Source organism: Diabrotica virgifera, chromosome 6 (assembly GCF_917563875.1).
Source record: "Diabrotica virgifera virgifera chromosome 6, PGI_DIABVI_V3a".
NCBI classification, from domain to species: domain Eukaryota; kingdom Metazoa; phylum Arthropoda; class Insecta; order Coleoptera; family Chrysomelidae; genus Diabrotica; species Diabrotica virgifera.
Window position 1 is genome coordinate 245,884,693 of NC_065448.1, and position 21,539 is coordinate 245,906,231.

The window sequence follows — 21,539 nt, forward strand, 5'->3', positions numbered from 1 at the left end:
AATAATCGCAACAAATTGCACTCGAACTCTAAAATTAATATAGAATTTTTGCCCTTGTGACACTTTGACATAATTTCACTCCCCTTCGGGTCGTGAAATTAAAACTGTCAAAGTGTCACTCGGGAAAAATTCGATAATTTTAGAGCTCTTGTGCAATTACTACTGATAATTTTTCCCTAAAGTTAACCGTTTCCGAGTTATAAACAATTTAAAACTAAAAAAAACGAAAAATGACGATTTTCAAGATTTAAAAATACAAATAAAAGCTATTACTTTTGAAACTACGAAGTGCCTAAATTCAAGCCCAAGCCTTAGTTTATCAGCTACCGATAAGTAATTTGGGTTTGTTGCAGTTTAAAACATTGTTTTTTAGTTGTTAATGTAACCCGATCGTCCGTTCTCTCATATAATTCGCTTCATTAAGAGGATGGGTACGTATTTTCGGCTGCAATGCTATTCAAATGGGGATTCATTTTTTTCGAATCCTGAGAAAACTAATAAGTATTTTTTAAAAAATTAAACGCAGAATGAAAGACTACGTTACTGGCGAGGGCCTAGAGTCCCCGAATACTTCTCTAATGTTTATTTTAATAAGTTACAGGGGTGAAAAACAAAGAGAAAATTTAGTGTGATATTTAATTTAAAATATCTCATTAAAAGTATACTTTTTATTTACTCTAAGGGACTTTCAGCCCTCAATAATAATATAGTCTTTCATTCTGCGTTTAAATTTTTCAAAAATATTTATTAGTTTTTTCAGGATTCGAAAAAAATGGATACAATGTCCGTGATAATATTTCCAAATCTATCTTTGTCATACAACGCACTCAGTCGAATAGAATATTGTCAGCATACTGTCAGTCAGACAGCGACAAGCAGTGACAAATTTTAAATATTTGACATGGCATCGAGAATATTTTGAGTTGTTGATTAAATAATATTGATATATAGTGTATTTGATAAACAATTGATTTAAGACGTGAACTTAATAAAAAGTTATTTATTGTGTATTATTTGTGGAAGATCCAAGTAGAGAATACATCAGGATAATATATTCTGTGATCCAAGAATTTTGTTGTTAAAGATGTTCAAAATTGTAAGCGTTCCATAGTAACAATATATTATTAAAAAATCACTTAAACACTTTTACTCTTTTCTCGATTGAGTATTAGATTTTGTTGTACATATAAATTATTACAACCACTGATGAATACATAGTTATTGAAAAAATGATCACATTTAATAACTGAATTAATAATTTGAAATTATAAAAATAACAGTTATCCAAGAACATTCAAAAGCGATCTCTTTAAATTAATGATGACATTTTCAAGTAGAATGACATTCTAGTAAGGTTTACATATCCATACCAGTGTGAATTTTACTACACGTAATTTGCCGTGTAAAGACAGAGAAAGTAGGGATACCCGTAAAATATTTGCGAATTAGGTACCGATGGCCTTAACAATTAAGAAACAGTGTTTTATAATAAAACATGCCAAAAATTGAATTTAGGTATATTTTATATACTTCATACTTTCAAAAATTATATTTTTTACTTTTGTTTTTTGACCTTGAAAATCGTCATTTTTCGGTTTTTTTTTCAGTTTTAAATTGGTTATAACTCGCAAACGATTAACTTTAGAGAAAAATTACAGAAGACGTTTTTTGTTCAGACTGATCCGGAGAACCTAAAATAATATTTATCTGGGCTGATTGATTTTTATAATTTGTTTAATTTTTTTTTAAATAAATGTAGCAATAACTCTGAAATTGTGGCATTCAGGTATAGGGAATATAACATGAAAAATAGTCAGTATTTCTTAAGGACTTCAAAAGGCAAAAAATATATAGGGTTTTCTATTTGAAATAAGAATTTCATTATATTTTCAGAAAAACAGAAGATCTGACAACATTGTAATTACCACTATAATATTGACAGCATTAGAAAACCCTTACCCACCGGAATCTATAAAAATCGTGAACGCCGTTTCCGAGATAATTGAGGCTTTCCATAGATAAAACTCACTCTGTATGGTTAAAAATTTGGCTCTCTGTGGGAGTTGTTCTAGACAAAGAAAAAGTCAGAAAATTTCTGTGGATCTTCATATTTATTTAAGTTCTTCTTCTTGTAGGTACTGCCTATCCGTTTCGGATGTTGGCGACCATCATAGCAATCTGTACTTTACACACTGTTGCTCTAAAAAGATTTCTGGTTGTGTTGAACCAGGTACGTAGATTTTTCAGTCAGGAAATCTTTCGCATTCCTGGTCCTCGCTTTCCTTTTCTTCTGCAAGATTAGTTGCAGCAGTCCATATCTTTCACTGTTCCTCATGATGTGACCGAGGTATTCGATTTTGGCTGTTTTTATTGTGATTAACAACTCTTTTTTTTTACATTCGCAGCAAAACATCCTGATTAGTAATGTGGTTGGTATAAGATATCTTCAGGATTCGAGTTATTCAAATTATTTGAGTTATTCAAGTTAACATAATTATAAACAATGTCACGGTCTCTTTTAATTCTCAGATAAAATCCTTCTAAATGACGGAAATATAGATAGGCTCTCCTTACTCAAATTTATTAATTTCCTTTCTTTAGAATCGACAAACAATGAATATTGTTTTGGTAGCGTTATTGTGAGGGCGAAATTCATATTTTAGGGACTTCTCCTTCTCCATCCTCCCTACCCGATAAAACTATTCACCGAGTTTAGTCTTTAGAATGTTTGCAAATAGTATATATCAGTGACGTATGGGGAGTATTTCATATTAAGGGATGCATTTAAGGGTTAAAGAAATTAAAGAATTTTATGGTTAGAGCCATAGGTTAGAGAAAAATATCTAGAAGCAATCATTACCAATGGCAACAACATATCGCAACTCCGCTCAAAGAGTGTCATAACTCAAAAAATTTTAAAATCGGTTTTATTGCACCAACAGTTTAATAAAAGTATAAACTCATATCTCACAAAGTGCCACGTCTGTGGGTCAAGTATTTATCGTTAGATGACACTAGCGCCAACGAGAAAAACCTGGACATAATAGTAGAACTGTTCAACGCAATCTATACTACGGGAATCATCGCTAGAGAAATGTTGATATCAGCATTTGTGTGTTTGCCAAAGAAAGTGAATGCCAAAGAATGTAGTGACTAGCGAATCATAAGCTTAATGTCACATACGTTGAAAATTCTGCTGAAAATTCCACACCTGTAATTTTGAACCAATCAAAATACGTTATTTTGACAGATCACCATGGCAACGGAGGTATTTTATCGGAAATTTTTTGCTCGTGGGGTACCCATCAGCGAATTATAGTGGAAATTTTTTGACGTTTACAATAACAGAACATTTTTGACAGACTGGTTTTTATTTGTTTACATAATTTAGTTTTGATTCATTTTCTATCACTTGTAGTTACTCAAAACTTATGTAAAATTGAAGAATATACTATTTTCTATCTTGAAATGGTATTCCCATGCAACTACAATGAGTAGAAATTACGAATTTGAAAGCCTAAATAATTGCTGACAAAGCTATGGCGCGCTATTAATCTGTTCATGCAGCTTTGGATTTTCAAATGCAAATTTGGTGTGGAATTTTCTTACCGAATACCACGCGAAGTCAAATTAATATCCGGAAATTTTTTTTTGATCATGAATATTTTTAGAAAATTTCCCTCGTCTTCGACTCGGGAAATTTTCAAAATATTCATGATCTCAAAAAAATTTCCGGAAATAATTTGACCTCTAGTGGTATTACTAGTGAAAATTATCCACGCCAGAATACACTCTAAACTGGAGCTGGATATTAGTGACACTCAATATGGGCTCCGCAACGGTATGGGTACCAGATAGGCATTATTCTCCTTCAACGTGCTGACACAGAGATGTTTGGATGTTAACCGTCCTCTTTACGTGTGTTTTATAGACTACAATAAGGCGTTTGATAAAGTAAAACATGATCGACTCATGGAAATTCTGAAAACTAAAAACCTAGATGAAAGAGATTTAAGACTAATAACACACCTCTATTACAATCAGCGAGCAATAGTAAGAATTGAAAAAGAAACATCTGAAGAAATGGAAATAAAGAGAGGAGTCAAGCAAGGCTGCATACTGTCACCTCTATTATTTAACGCTTTTTCTGAAGAGGTAATGCGAGAAACTCTGGAAGATGAAACAGACGGCATTAGAGTAAATGGAGTCTTAATTAACAACATCAGATATACAGATGACTCGTGAGTAAAATAGTAAGGTGTAGTAGGGAGTACGGACACTCTCTCAATATCAAAAAGACGAATCTTATGAAAATTACTAAAAACAACCATAATAATAATAACGAAATCTAGATAGTAGAGGCCCAGCAGATCGAAAGAGTAAAAAAGTACACTTACTTAGGAACACTTATAACAGAAAATAATGACTACACTGCAGAAATCAAAGTCAGAATCGAAAAAGCACGTTCTAATTTTTTGAAAATGAAAAAGGTCCTATTTAGCAAAGATTTAACATTAGCTCTTAATGTACGCCTAAAAAAATAGTGTACTATACTATGGAGTGGAATCCTGGACGTTAAATGTAGAGACAATGAGACGACTTAATGCCTTTGAAATGTGGACCTATAGAAGAATTATGAGGATTTCCTGGGTAGATAGAGTTACGAACAACGAAGTACTCAGAAGAATAGGTAAAGAGAAGGAAGTTGAACTTACAATTAAAGAAAGAAAACTACAGTATCTCGGACATGTGATGCCGTGCGAGAAGTATGGCATCCTGCAACTTATAATGCAAGGAAAGGTAGATGGCATCAGAAGAAGCATCAGAAGAATACGAACTTCATGGCTGAAGAACCTGCGAGTATGGTTTGGATGCAGTTCAAAACAACTATTTAGAGCTACTGCCTCAAAAATTAAAATAGCTATGATGATTACCAACCTCCGTAGCGGAGATGGCACCTGAAGAAGAAGAAGGAGAAGAAGAAGCGTCATTATATGATTATCCAAAATCAACGACACATCGAACACAAACAATGTCACATATCGACTTGTGCAAAGCATTTGTCCATCTAAGATGTGTATAAAGCGTCGTTTGTCGAGTTAGGACAGTATATGTGATTACTTTATTCAAAACAATCTGCGTATGTGCTCTAGAAAAGTGACACATTTATTACTTATTTATCTTTCATATTCCAGTATTTTGTGTTTAATGTTGTTACTTTCATTTAAAGTAACATCATTAAAAAGTATAAGTCTGTTAACCAGATAATAATAATGGTATTATATTCCGTACTGCAAGTGTCACTTTTGATAAATAATATTTCATAAATTTTTAGGTATTTTATCTATATAGTGTCACAACTAAAAAAAATATTTTTTTAAATATTTTTAATATACTTAATTCGCTATTTTATAGAGTTTCAAAAACCATTGTAACTGACTAAAATAGTTATTATTCTAATTTTAATAGTGTTTGAATTAAACCCGAAAATGTCGTAGGACAAACTTTAAACGTCATATGACACTGCTGAGGTGCGATATCTAGATCGAGAAGTTGAAACGCGAATAACGACAGAAAACAGATTTTTGTTTACAATGCAACATCTAATGAAGTCAAAACTTCTCTCACGAGGTGCAAAAAATCTAGATATATAAGATCATAATACGACTAGCAGTATCTTATGGAAGCGAACCATGGGCACAACAAAAAGAGAAGAACTTAAATTTCTGGTGAGGGAACATAAAATTCTTCGAATGATATATGGCTCTAGCGTGACAAACGAATGGAGGCGCAGAGAAGACAGAAGATCTAGAGAAAATGGATTGAGATAATGAGAAATATTGGCACAGGACCGATAAACATGGAAGGCAATAGTAAATGCGCCAAATACTCACGAAGAGTTATAACGCTATTGATGATGATGATACATTTAGGGTGTGCATTCATTAGTCAAGCTGCCGCAAGTACTAATACAAGAAAATTACACGATTTTATATAAATACCGTAAAGGAGTTTTACGGTGGCATGACGAGTTTTATAAAGAATTAACAAAAAAAGAGAAAAAGAAAGAAAGAAAGGGCTTTCTCAGGGCTACTGCACTGCGCCTTATTTGGAAAGGGTTTCGGAAATACCTAGAAGAGACATTGTTAATTTATGCGTATTCCTATTGAAGATTATATATTGTACTGCTTGCATTTTGCAAATGACCAAGTAATATTAGCTTGAGATTAAGGTGATATCCATTTTATGCTAAGTAAAATATATGACGAACATACTAAGTGAGATTTATCAAGTAATCTATCAAAATGAGAATACGTAATTGTGGCAGGTCAAGGAAGTCATTAAGAACTAGGAGGCACCAAAATACTAATAGTTGTAAATATATTGGTGTAAACATTACACGCAGTGATGATAGAATACAAAATAAATAGCAACTAGAATAATTAAACAAGGTAATTTAGCAATATTTCTACTGAATAGTACCCTTTGGAATAACCACATCACTAGGAGCACGAAAATTAGGATAACAAATTATCATAAACATTATTAGTGCATATTATTTCAAAACTAAAGGAAAAGTGACAAAGGAAACCAGAGAATAGATAGCAGTGAACGAAAACCAAATAAAAGAAATAGTAACTAAAGAACTAGAAAAAGCAATAAGTAGGAAAAAAAAAGAATGTGTGTTTACTTTGTACTCACAAAAGAAGTTATACTTCTATAATATGATTTCAACGAAATAAAATACTTTAAACAGTTTAATTACGACGGTATTGTTTTTACGGTTTCTTGGACATTATGACAATTCACGGTAACAAATAGATGAAGTGAAGTATAAAATATACAAATGTTTTAATAATACGTATTATCTTACTCCCGAGGAAGACGAATCCAAAGACACAAAATTATAATAAATATATTTACTAAACACACTAATACATTCTTTCCATACCTTTTTTGGAGTGATACATACATAACTTAAAAGATTTGGCAACGAAGTCCATACTGTCTGTGTGCGCATGCGCGCAGAATAATAAAAATTCGCTCCGCACGCCTAAAGAGGTATAACTTCAATAAAAGTGGGAGAAGCCAGCTGATCAGATAAAATTGATCTCCAAATGAAATGGATGGGGAAACAGGGACAGAAATGGGCCTCTAATATGGGATGGGTCTTTTCCTTTCTTGCTATGTCTTTCAATTCAAACCTCTCTTGTGTCCTTCTTCTCTATTGTCTAACATTCATACTTTTCAGGTCGAGAATTTTCAGATTGGGAATATACTACAAGAAAGTACCATAAATGCAGCAATGCAGCAGAAGTGAAGCAACTGATAAAGAAAAGTAGTGCAAACGAGTTAAAATTGAGAAATATATAGAAAAAAGAAATCTTACACCAGATCAGCTTAATGACAGTTATTAGACACTTAATTAGAATTAAAAAGAAAAGACTCGAAAAGAAAATTACCAATGACACAAAAAACCAAGGAAGACGAAGAGGAGGTAGACCTAGTCTTGCCTAGACCAGCATGTAGACCTAGAGAAGTTGTGTTTGGAACAAATCCAGGGAATAACAACGAGTGTAGGGAAAATAGCGGAATTCATGAAGGCAATGTCAGATAGAAAAAACCGATAGCGACAAAGAAATAGCTAAAAGATGAGAATATATGCCAACAACACCCGACGCTCCTATAGAGCACAAGGAATGCATGAAGAAGATAAGATAATGTACCTTATTTCCAATAATAAATTTGATTATTACACAAACGTTAACTTGTAATAATGTTTTTGAATACTACTTAAATTGTCAATTTTAGATATTTATGATACATTTAATTTTTAGTAAATAAACTTTTGTTCCAAAATTGAAAAAAATATTTTTCAGTTTTTCCAAAGATGAAAATCTTTGACCCTCTCAAATTGAGGTGACGACCGTGTCCTGCATAAGTTGTTCCTGGTAAGCAGCTGAAATTGAATTTTGAATAAATTGGTTTTCCCACCTACATTTACATCAACTGATTAGATTAGCCTTCAATTTCGTTAGCTTCTTTCTACTGCTGTGACCTCTCCATTTTGAAAACGAAGTCGGGCCTTTATGTGCTTTTATCATATTGAAGAAATATCAGTCAAATTTCTTTTGGGTAGCTTAGTCCAGATAAAATGGTTATTATTTTTTTTTGATATTAATATTATTATTTTGTTATTATTAATTAACATTATTGTGTTACTGAGAATTAGAAATATGCTTTATTGTCACTGAAAATTGTATAATTTTATGAATAAAGCTCACAAAGTTCAGAAAATAACAATAACAAGTAGAATTTACTGATATTCCATAAATCGTCATTATTAGAAAATAAAAGATAATGAAGCAAAAAACAAAACAATTTTATACTGCAAAATTTAAAAAAATTATAAATTGCATAATGAAACCTCAGTAGCTAACTAAAAGTTTAAGTTGCTGCATATCATACCCAAACATAGATAAAAATACTTTAGTTACTTGCACATAAAGGTACTGTAATTTCTTAGATTTTAATTAAAAATCGGAATAATATGGGCTTTCAGATATATGGACTTTTGTCATTACACGGAACTTGGCGAAATATGTTGCATATGTGAGTGTTTACGAATTAAGAAAATAGTTTCTAAAATCAAAAATGAATAACCATTTTCAATTTCGTTGCAACACGAAACTACAGCCGCAACATATCCTAGTTCAATCAGAGAGTGCAGCAATCACCTCTACCGGTTTCGAAACTTATTAGTCTCTCATCAGGAGGCATATATGCTGCTCTCTCTGACCCAACTAGGACAAACCCCGGCGTGCAGTCACGGATTGCAACGAGCGATTACGTTGCCTCATTTTTGCCTCTTAGGACTTTTTCGATAAGCCAGTGTTTATCGAGATATTTTGAATATTTATCGAATCCACCAAATATTTGTATATGGTTGTACGATTATAGAGACCGGTTAATAATCTGAAAATGTATTTATAAATTACATTTTTAGGTATATTTTGAAAAAGAAGCCACATCTCGATAAAAGGTGACATCAAAAAAGACTGAGAGGCAAAAAAGTTTTAAAAATAATGTGTTTAACTAATGGTACCACAATATTAATTTAATTGAAACGTACAAAAACATTTGGGAGGTTTAAAGGAACAAAATTCCCATACAATTTTTATGTAAATATATGAACAAAGAATCCGCATCTCGATAAAAACTCGCTTATCGAAAAAAATTCAGAGGCAAAAAAGTTTTAAAAACGTTGTGTTTAACTAATGGTGCCACAATAATGAATTAATTGGAACGTACACAAAAGTTTGGGTGGGGGGGGGGGTGGACAAATCCCACTATAATTTTGTTTTAAGATGATCCTGCCATAAACATGTCCAGTTTCAATAAAAAATCTTTAATAGTTTTCGATATATTGAAAAAAATTGATTTTCATTTTGTAACTTCAAAGGGCTGTAACTTTTTTTATGAGGACATTTGTACTAAGGTAAGTTAGGTTCAATCCAACTATTTTTGACTCCAGAATGTGTGGTATATATAATGTGTGGTATATATAATGTGTGGTATGTAATATATTTATGAACAATCTTTTCGGGACACCCTGTATAATGACAGTTTTCACAAACTAAAACCTTATACATAATATGAGATAGAGTAGATAAAGCATTTTATCTACTAAATCTCATATTATGTATAAGTTTTTAGTTTGTGAAAACTGTCATTATAGATAGTAGTGCGTGAAGGATTTAAAGTGTGCGTGAAGTAACAATGTATTATAAATGGGATTTACTTTTTCGCACTGTTTTTCGTATTCAAATATTAGGCCAAGGTAATAAGACAAAAATATACCCTGTTCGTGACACTTCAGCGGCCAGGGTACTGAAGCGTTTTTTCGACAGTTAATACCTATAGGAACAAATTATAACTATTTCATGCGTAGGATCTGGCGGCCATTTTTATTTATAAACAATTAACTGTCAAAAATTGGCATTTTCCCCTTTTTTTTTTCAGATCAACAGAAAACAGTGAAGCTTATAATTTTTTAGTACAAATATCTTCGAGATTATGGAAAAAGTTTTAAAATGACGTATTACAAAGTTTGATATACTCATTTATTGTAAATATAATTGCGACAAAAGGTCGGAATTGCAAAAAAAAAAATATTTTCTCAATAACTGTTGTAAAAATTAGTGTAGAGCTTTGAAATTTTTGTCAAATAAGCGTTTTTTGGTGCTTAATATGTGATAAAAATTTTAAAGCGGTTCATTTAATTGTTTAAATTTTATTCAAATTATTTATCCCAGAGAGCATTTTTTTGCAAAAAAATGACCTTAGAACCATTCCACAGTTGTCAAATGAAAGATCATGAGATACATTTTCAACATGGTTTAAAAAAGTGATTAAAAAATGCATTTATTAGTAATAAATAATTATGCAAAAGTATCGTCAATTTTTCTTTATAAATTTTTGAATAACTTTTTCCAAAAAAATTAACTTTTTTACCCTGTTTTAAGTGCACAACTACCAAGTAATGTTATCTATATAATAATTGATAAAAAATTGTAATAAATATGTATAATTTCTTATATAACAAAATAAAAATTTTATAAGGAAAGATTTACGATATTTTCATAATTATTTATTACTAATAAATGCATTTTTTATTCACTTTTTTTAAACCAAGTTGAAAGAATAGCTTATGTTCTTTCATTTGACACCCGTGGAATGGTTCTAGCGTCATTTTCTTCTGACTTATGTTATTGCAAAAAAATGATCTCTGGGATAAACAATTTCAATAAAACTTAAACAATTGAATGAATCGCTTTGAAATTTTTATCACATATTAAGCACCAAAGAACCCTTATTTGACAAAAATTTCAAAGCTGTACACTAATTTTTACAACAGTTATTGCAAAAATAATTTTTTTTGCAATTCCGACCTTTTTTTCGCAATATTATATTAACAATAAATGAGTATATCAAACTTTGTAATATTTCATTTTAAAACTTTTTCCATAATCTCGAAGATATTTGTACTAAAAAAACCATAAGTTTTCCTGTTTTCCATTGATTTGAAAAAAAAGTGAAAAATGCCATTTTTTGACAATTAATTGTTTAAAATAAAAATGGCCGCCAGATCCTACGCAGGAAATAGTTACAATTTGCTCTTGTAGGTATTACCTGTCGAAAAAACGCTTCAGTACCCTGGCTGTTCAAGTGTCATGGAAAAAACCTTATTACCCTGGACTATATCCTTAACTTTCGCGTTGTCATAGTGATGATATGTGAGCAATAAATTACAACAAAAGTTTTGACAGTTTTGTGGTATGAAAGAAGTTAGAATGTTTAAATGTCAAAGTTTTAAAAATTCTAGAATAGAAATAAATTCCAGTGACGAAGAGTTACAGTTTTTTTATTTGTTTATCGTAGATAAAATATTGTATGAAACTGTGCGTGAAGTAAATTTTGCGAACTTACGCAATATATAGCACTTGCCCCGCTGTCGCTCGTGCTCTAAACATCGCGTGCGTTCGCAAAAAGCATACTTCACGAACTGTTTCATAAATAACTATTTAAACACAACAAATTTGCCAATGTGACAGAATGATAAACGTTAAAATTCTTAGTAAATAATGTATCAAAGACATGCCGTATCGCTGATCCTTGTTTAACATTGTGGTTGCTATGGACTTAACCGGCTTAATTTTTCGATACCTAGTTTCTGTGAGTAAAAAAGAGACCTAACATAAAAAATAATTTCATGCCTGTGCAAATATTCGTTGGAACAACAGTAGTTTTGTTTAGTAATTAATAAAACGTAACTTACCCAAAAAGCGGATACCTCTGTATAATATTGGTCACACGCTTAACTGAGCAATTTTCATGCGAAATCGACTAGTGACCGAGCGACAACATCGAGAGCGGAGCAAAGCAAAGCAAGGGACCAGAGCAGGAGCAGAGTTAGGGAGCTGATGGGAATTATTGGAACCGGCGTTCACTTTGAGAAGAACCAAACTGCGATGATGATGGAAGTGCATGAATTGGAAGTGAATCAGGTAATTACGTTTGCCGAACCATATGAGTCGGTGTCACGCCCTTGTCGCTCAGGCATATCTCCTATGTAAAAGCCGCTGACAAATTCCACTGGTTGTTATTTGTGACGGATTTTTTTACAAAAGCTTGTTTTACACGAGCTTAATAAATGGGCGTTTTTTAGTCGAAACAAAACATGTTTGTTTAACATCCTTTTATTGACACGGTGGTAATTGGAAAAATTAGTGGATTGACACATTATTTTACGAAAGGTTATAAGAAATATAATTGAATTGCTTATTTCAGAAACAACCTAAGTCACATATTAACGATTTTAAGTTTATTAAACCAACATATATATTTACGTGGGTTACACACAATATAATGCAGAATACACTCAAGTTCCGTAAGCATAGTTGATTTTATTACGATTTAAAATATTCATATATCTTTCTGAAACCACTTTAGTCCCACAGAAAAACATGTTAGTGTAATAAAATCATAATTGCTATAATGTGACTTAGGTTGTTTCTGAAATAAGCGATTCAATTATAAAGAAATAGGCCGGGATCCCGCGTACCAAATAATAGATTATTAATAGCAAGCTGAAAATTTGTTCATAGCTTAACGGTGTCTACTCGAACAAACTTTGATGTATGGTAAGTTTTAATTGTGGAACGTGATTTTAATTGTGGAACTTGTCATCCTGACAAGTTTCTGATTGTGAAAACTTGCAGGTTGGTTATTCAATAGCAAACTTTATATAATATGACACTTTATCTAGTACTAAAAGGTAGGTACTCTTGCTTTAAGTCAGTAGGATGAACTATTTTCCAGAAAAATCGATTTGAACATTTTTGTAATTTTATTATAAAAAATTTGAACAAAAAAATAAAAAAACAGTGAATTTACCGACTCAAAACAAGAGAAACTTTTAGTACTAGAATACCTCATAATTACTCTACCGTCAAAAATACTTAAAAATTAAATACCAATAAGTTATGAGAGCTAAGCGTAAGAGAGCTAAGTTTAAATCTTAAAATTCGCCTGATAAGATGTTACGTGCTGTCAGTTCTTTTCTATGGAATGGAAGCTTGGACACTGAAAAAGATCGATACAAGGAAAATAGACGCATTCGAGATGTGGATATACCGCAGGATACTGAGAATATCGTGGACAGAGAGAGTGACAAACATGGAAGTGTTGCGAAGGATGCAGAAAGAAAAAGAACTTGCGCTTACTATTAAAAAGCGCAAACTGCAATACTTGGGACATATAATGAGGGGACAAAAGTACCAGCTACTGCAATTAATTATTCAGGGAAAAATAATAGGTAAAAATCCATTGGCAGAAGAAAACATTCATGGTTGAAGAATTTAAGAGATTGGTACAAGTGCATCAGCTGCCAATTATTTAGATCTACGGTATCAAAAATACGCATAGCCTTGATGATAGCCAAACTTCGGAACGAGGACGGCACCTGAAGAAGAAGAAGAAGAAGAAGAAGAAGAAGAAGAAGAAGAAGTTATGAGAAAATATCTGTTGATTTACCCAAGACGGACGCCTATGATCGGTACTAGAAATACAATTGATAAAATCGATTCATCTCTGTAAGAGAAATAAGCTTTCCAATTTTCGTTTATCTAAATAGTTTTTTTATTTTTTTTTAATTCAAAAAACCAAAAATTTTTCAATGGATTTTTCTAGAACCCGGCGTATCCTACCGACCTAAAGCAAGAGTAACTTTTAGTACAAGAATACCCCAGAATTTAATAAACCAGAGTCAAGTATGCTTAAAATTAAACACAGAAAAGTTATGCGATAAAATATCCGTTTCCGTACCCAAAACGGACGCACATGACCGGTACTAAAAATTGACAATTGATGGAATCCATTTATCTCTGGAAGATAAATAGGTGTACCAGTTTTAGTTTTTCTAAATAGAAGCGTTCTGGAGCTATTTTAAAAAAACTAATTACAATACGCCATCTTTAAACAGTTCTAGCTTTCTTAGGAAGCATTTTCGGACTAGGTGAATTGAGTTAAATTTTCTTAAACTCTTCTGAGGAATCTCCGGTCTTCGTTTGTTAGGAGAGTTTCTGGACACCCTGTATAATTACATTCCCTACTATAACCAATAAATTGTAAAAATTATTAATTTTCCTCCTATTACTTTTATTGCGTTTAGGATTTTGGTATTAGATTTGAAAGGTGTGTAAAAAATCCGAGACGTTACTCAGGAAAATAATATTTAATACCGTACGATTGTTTTAATAATATAAAAAATAATTTTTATGTAATATCTTTGCGGTTATCCTGCCACGTTGTAAACGGTTTTAGATTAGTGTTTTTAAGCATACTCGACATGGCCTGACTCAGAAAATTGTGGTGATATGAATATGTTTGTATCACAACCTGCAATAATTTTACATACTTAAAATTTTATTTTTATATACGAAATAACTATACAACCATACTGCCTCTTTGTAAATAGATTTATACTAACAATCTTTAGATATATGCCAAATGGCATGACTCTGAAAATCGTGTAACTTTCGACGAATTTTCTTACATATTTTTTATCTATGTATAGTAAAAAAGGTGTAACTAAACACCCTGCCATTTTGAATAATGTCTACTTAAATTATTTTTTTTAATAAACTTTATTTTATGACTCAGAAAATCACGGAACCAGGGCGAAAATTTTCCAAAGAATTTTCCAAGGGACAAGTTCAGTGAAACATTAGGAGACGTCATGCCAACATTTTTTTTATCATTTTGAAATAATTATGTTTAATTTATTAAGTTGGCAGGATTCAGAAAATTATGAAAATTTCATTATTTTCATTGCATGTTTGTATATCTATTACGCACTTAGTCCTTTTGCAACCCTCCTGCCCAAAATATTTTCTTCATAAAATCGATAGTATCCTGTCATTCTATGAATATGGCAGGACTCAAAAATTCATCTCAACTCCCCATTTTTTTCGTCATGTAAAATCTAATTTTCACAGGAAAATGTCACAGGAAACCCGTGGAATTTTTCACAAATTGTAAGTACCTTTTCTAACCTTCCAGTATTGCAAATGGCAGGACTCAGAAAATCGTGCTTGAAGTTCTGTTAACATCTCCCGGTTTAATACTACTATTATATATATTTATATAGTAAAATTGTAACATTTTCTAGTTCTGGTTCACTTCAATCTTCAGAATCTTCTCCATCATTTGGCTAGAAACTAGCCTCAAAAATGTTTTGCAAATCTTTTTACTTTTTGAATATTGTGTAGAGCCCAGATCCTATCTGCATTTATCATTGGTGGATTTTGTAGAAGAGGCCTTTTCATTAGATTTGTTGGTTTTAAAATAGAATAGTATGTTCTGCTTTCGTGACTTTCATTATTCAGGCTTTCATTCAACTAATGACTTTCATTATTCAGGCTGTGTTTACTTTATTTAGGGCTGATTTATCTAGTGAGGCTCTAGTCTGTCACCATTTTCGATTGTCTCCTTTTGGGTAATTATCACCTTTTGTTATTATAATATTAATATATCTACAGGTTGTTTGGTAAAGAATGGGCCATAGCTTAACTTTAGATTCCTGGGGTTAAAATAGGTCGATTTAAGCTAACTTACCTTAGTACAAAAGTTTATAATAACCGAAATACAGGGTGTCAAAGTTAAACTTTATTTTTGAATTTGAATTTCCTGACAGGCATGGGACAACAACACGAAATTTGGTAAGTGGTGCTGGTATTATACAACCTACTAAATTATGTTAAACAAACGTTTCTGGCTACTACCAGAGGCGTACGACGTGGGAACGTGAATGGTTGACCCTTCCCAAATTTTACGCCACTGGCGGAATTGCTACTTTAGTGCAATTTTTTGATTTTCCAGTACTTTCTACATAAATAACATACTCTTCATTCGTAACGCTAAAGACATTAGTTTTTGAGATATTTGAAGCTAAAAATAAAGAAGAATAATACATTAATCAAAATAAGTGTGCCTTTTCATTTTTAATTTCAAATATCTCGAAAACTAATTACTGTATCGTTACGAATGAAGAGAATTATTATTTGCATAGAAAATATTGGAAGATTTAAAAATTATGCTAAAATAGCAGCTTCATCAGTGACGTAGAATTTAAGAAGGGTCAACCATTCACTTTCCCCTGCCGTACGCCTCTGGTAGTAGCCAGAAATGATTATTTAGCATAATTTAGTAGGGTGTACAGTGCCTACACTTTCTGTCAAGTATGACACGGATATGTCAAACTATTTTAAAGTATTATTTTTTTTTTAATAATTTATTCTTTATTTAAAACTTTAAGAACTATGTGTTCCCGGTACTATAAAACTATTTTACATCTCCTTATGATACTTGGCGGAAAGTGTAGGTACTGTACACTAGGGTGTATCACAAAATTTTTTTTTATTATTTAATTTTTCAAGTTGATAAAAAGTTGTTACTACCATCATAGATCTACCAAAAAAAATCTTTTTGAATTCTAACAATATTTAAGTCTCCCGGAATGTACAAAAATTTTTAATTTTTTGTAAAAAAATACGTTTTTGAAAAAATAATTTACACAGTTTATAAATTACAAATGATGTAATCAAGTTAAAAATGTGTATTTTTACATTTAATTTATCCATAGTAAACATTTTGGTTCTGAGTTAAATTATTTAGGTAACCCGGAATTACCCTAAATATATCAAAATTTTCATATTTAATTCAAGTTTGACATGAATCAGAAACAGTAAAAAAAAATTCTAATACATTTCATCTAATACATCTAATACAGTTTCATCTACTAACAATATTGTTTTTATGATTCTACAATTGCATGAGATGTGTGAAAAGATTAAAAAATCTTCAGGTTGTAATACAAAAAATGCCAAGAGTTTTAAAGTTGCAGTTGAGAAGTTTAGATCTGACATTGATAATAGTCTTTTTGATATTTGTTCATGCAAATGTAGTGAACTAGACAAATGTTTGTGCCCAGCTCCAAGAAAAGTACCAAAATTAGAACATGCATTCTTGACAGACCAATGGAACTTGAGGATGATGATTATCAGAGGTATTGACCAAGCAGAGACTAAAAAAATTGAAAAACGAAACAAACGGAAGGAAAAGTCACTGCAATCTAAATTAAGTAGGAATGTGGAACTAACTACTCTACCTGATTTAATAAATGTGGATATTCTTAGTAGTGACTCTGATGATGAATCCATGGAAGAAGAATCAAGTAGGCCTGATGAAAAAGCTCAAGGTTCTAAAATAACTCCTCTAAGAAACAAAATTGAAAGTCCAAGCGTAAAAGTAAAACAAGGCCTGCCAGTGAATCTGTCATTGTTTTCTAGGGCATGTGATCGCAGAGGCATTTCAAACAGAGCAGGTGCTCACCTAGCAAGTGCTCTTCTACAAGATTTGAATGTCATATCACCAGAAAACCAAGCCGCAGTTATTGGCAAGTCCAAGATTTTTCGTGAAAGGTTAAAGTACCGCCGAAGTATTAATTCAACTCGCACAAACGAAATAATTGCTCTTTACTTCGATGGTAGGAAGGATGAAACCATAATTAAAGAAATTGTACGTGGGAAATCTGTCCTTAAAACCATACAAGAAGAACACATATCTTTGGTCGAGGAACCAGGTTCAGCATATTTCGGTCATGTAACTCCAAACAGTGGATCTGTGAAAGATATAGTATCATCAATATTAAGTTACATGAGTGATAACTCCATTGATAACTCAAATATCAAAGCGCTTGGATGTGATGGTACGGCAACGAATACTGGAACATCGCAAGGAGCAATTTTGTTGTTTGAACGCGCATTGAAACATCCGGTCCAAGTAGTAATATATATGTTGCACTTAAACGAATTGCCTCTGAGGAAAGTTTTTGTTGCTCTTGACGGTTCAACCACAGGACTAACATCATTCAGTGGGCCAATAGGCAAAGGTTTGACCAAATGTCAAGACTTCCCGGTTGTTAATTATGACAAAATAGATAGCACCTTCCCAGAAGTCGATAGTAAAGACTTAAGTACGGACCAGAAATACCTTTGGGATATATGTCAGGCTGTAGTCAAAGGTGAATGTCCCTCTGAGTTGGCCAGTAGAAACCCCGGAAACTTGTCCCACGCCCGGTGGCTGACATTAGCAAATAGAATCTTACGTCTGTATATTTCAACTATTGAACCAACCCCACAACTTAGAAAGTTTGCTGAGTTCGTCATGAAAGTCTATGCTACCTCATGGTTTACCATAGAATATCGTCCTAAAATTATCCACGCATCACAACACTTTTTCTTCATCGTACAGTGCACCAAGTTTTTAGACAGTGAACTGAAGGCTGTGGCTCAGTCTTCCTTGCAAAGAAACGCCTTTATGGCTCATCCTGAACACATCCTTTTAGGGATGTTGTTTGACTCTCAAAAACATATAAGAGCTTTGGCAGGCAAACGGATAGAAAAAGCTTGACAGACAGAAACAAGGGCACATCGAGTCTTCAAACCACCACAAGTTAATTTTGAGGCAGAAGACTACATCGATCTCATTGACTGGCAATCCACCACAGTCACAGAACCACCACTTATAGCTGACTTCAGCAAAGAAGAGATTGATATGATTGTTAATTCAGGAAGCAGTGATAGAAAAGAGTTCAAAATACCACTTCACACTCAAGCGGTAGAACGAGTTGTAAAGGAAGTTACTGCAGCTTCTAAGCACGTTTGTGGCGTTCAAGAACGAGAAGGCTTTATAAGATCAAGATTATTGGACAGAAAGTATCTTCCTAAGTTTGAAACTAAGCGACAGTACACATCTGATACAGCTGTATTGCAAAAAAAATTACAGGTAAGATTTATTTCATACTTATTTAGGATTACATCACAGCATTCTATTTTGAATAGTAACTTAGTATTAGTTCTATAATTACAATCTGTCACTCGCCCTAACAAATTCTCTTGGTTCCAGATCGAAGAAGCATTACAATACCTGTGGCTTTGAAGGCTAACTGGATTTGTTTAGCCAAAATCCTTCAAGATGAAATAAAGAACCATTTTAAAGATTTTTCTTTGTCAACTTTTTATCTGTAAACTTTAAGTAAACTTTTGTATTTCTTTAATAAATTTCGTAACTCGATTTTTCGTTGTTACAATTGAGATTTTCATAAAGATTCCGGGTGAATTTATGCTTAGTTACAGATATTATCCTAATTTTTATTGTTCACTGTTATCACTTACTTAATATTTTTTAAGTTGACAATAAAAATATAAAATTTAATTTTCAATAAAAAAAAAGATGAAAAATCGTGTTTTTGAGAAAAAATTCTAAATTTTAACTATTAATAATGGGAAATAATAATTGTTGGATACATTCCTGAATATTATAAACGATCAAGAAGACACAATAAAATCTACAATGGAAAAGGAATATAATAACACCCTACCTTTCCTCGATGTTTTAGTCTCAAAGAAGGATACTGGATATGAGACTCAAGTGTATAGAAAACCAACACATACCAACAGATATCTCAATTACAAATCAAATCACAACATCAACGTTAAAAAGGGAATCATTAAATCCTTATATGATAGAGCCAAAATTACTTGTTCTAACGAAAATTCATTTTTAGAAGAAAAACAAGTCTTAACATCTGTTTTATTAAAAAATGATTATCCTTTATCGTTTATAAATAAGGAATTGTCAAGATTGGATCGAATGGAACAGAACAACATAGAACGGGATCCTACAACATTCACAAGAAATAATACTAGGAAAATATCAATACCATACATAAAAGGACTATCCGAGAAACTTAAAACAATAGGAAATAAATTCAACATTTCAACAACATTCAAAACAACCAACATATTGAGATCTATTCTATCTAAAACTAAACCTAACAATGAACAAGAAAGGACAACGAATTGTATTTATAAAATACCTTGTGAATGCGAACAGTTTTATATAGGTGACACATCAAGACCAATAAACGTTAGAATAAGTGAACATCAATCTTATATTAAACATAGAGAATTTGATAGATCTCAAATATGTCAACACGCATGGGATAATGAACATAGAGTTCAGTGGAAAGATTCAAGTATAGTCGTGAAAGAAACAGATAGTAAAAAGAGAAAAATGAAAGAAGCGGCTCTAATTATGCTAAACGAAACCAATTGTGTCGCAAATTCCTCGGTGGAATGCAGTAGGATGTGGATACCCATACTGAAAGAGGAAGTCAATAGAAAGAAAATACCAGAATTAGTAAGTCAATAGTCGAGTTAGTACATATTTTATATTTTAGTATTACTTATATATCCATGTATTATTGACATTATTTATAATTTAAACAAAATTATAGTAAAGTCAGAATTTGGTATTAATTTTGAGAGTAAATTAAATATAAGACCAAATACTTACGATGTCGGGATAGTATCACGAGGTTTTTTCCTGGTTTTCCCTCGTGATTTACTATGAGATCTCTAACGCGAGAATTTTAATGTCACCGTTGCATGTGGTTGTCTTTTTAAAGACAGATCACATGCTATGATTTTTTTGTGACGGATATTCTTGAGTTGGGGTTGATTTCATGTAATTGAATGAACTATCTTTCAGTAAAGTCGTCCCAGGAACGCAACTCATAAATATTGGCAATATCATTTTAAAGTCTTCTACTTTAAAATGTATCAATATGTATCTGAATTGCCGATATAAATGAGTCAAATTAAATAAATTATTAGAAGAATTTTTTTACTAAGCAACAACATTTTTGTTTCTGTTAGTAGTATTTTGTAATATTTTGACAACGACACCCGATTTGGGCGTCGAAACGTTAATAAAAATCATTTTTTAATAATATTGTGGCTTATTTCCCATTATTAATAGTTAAAATTGTAAAAATGCCACAAGAAAATAGCTTCAGAACAACATTAAAAATTCTAAAGTTTAAGTCGATTCCGGGAGACCTAAATATGTTTTAATTAAAACAAAACTTTTTTTCCCTGAAAGAGTAATGTAAGAGCCAACTTTTTATCAACTTGAAAGTTTGAATTTTTTTTAAGATGACAATAAAAATATAAAATTTAAAAAAAGATGAAAAATCGTGTTTTTGAGAAAAAATTCCAAAGTTTAAGTCGATTCCGCGAAACCTAAATATGTTTTAATTAAAACAAAACTGTTTTTCCCTGAAAGAGTAATGTAAGAGGCAACTTTTTATCAACTTGAAAGTTTGAATTTCGAAAATTCATTATTTGAGGATTTATTATGATACACCCTACTGTACACCCTACTAAATTATGTTAAATAATCGTTTCTGGTTAATACCAAAGGCGTACGACAGGGAAAAGTGAATGGTTGACCCTTCCCATATTCTACACCACTGATGAAACTGCTATTTTAGCATAATTTTTAGATTCTCGAATATTTTCTATGCAAATAATATACTCTATATTCGTAACGAAAAAGTCATAAAAGTCATT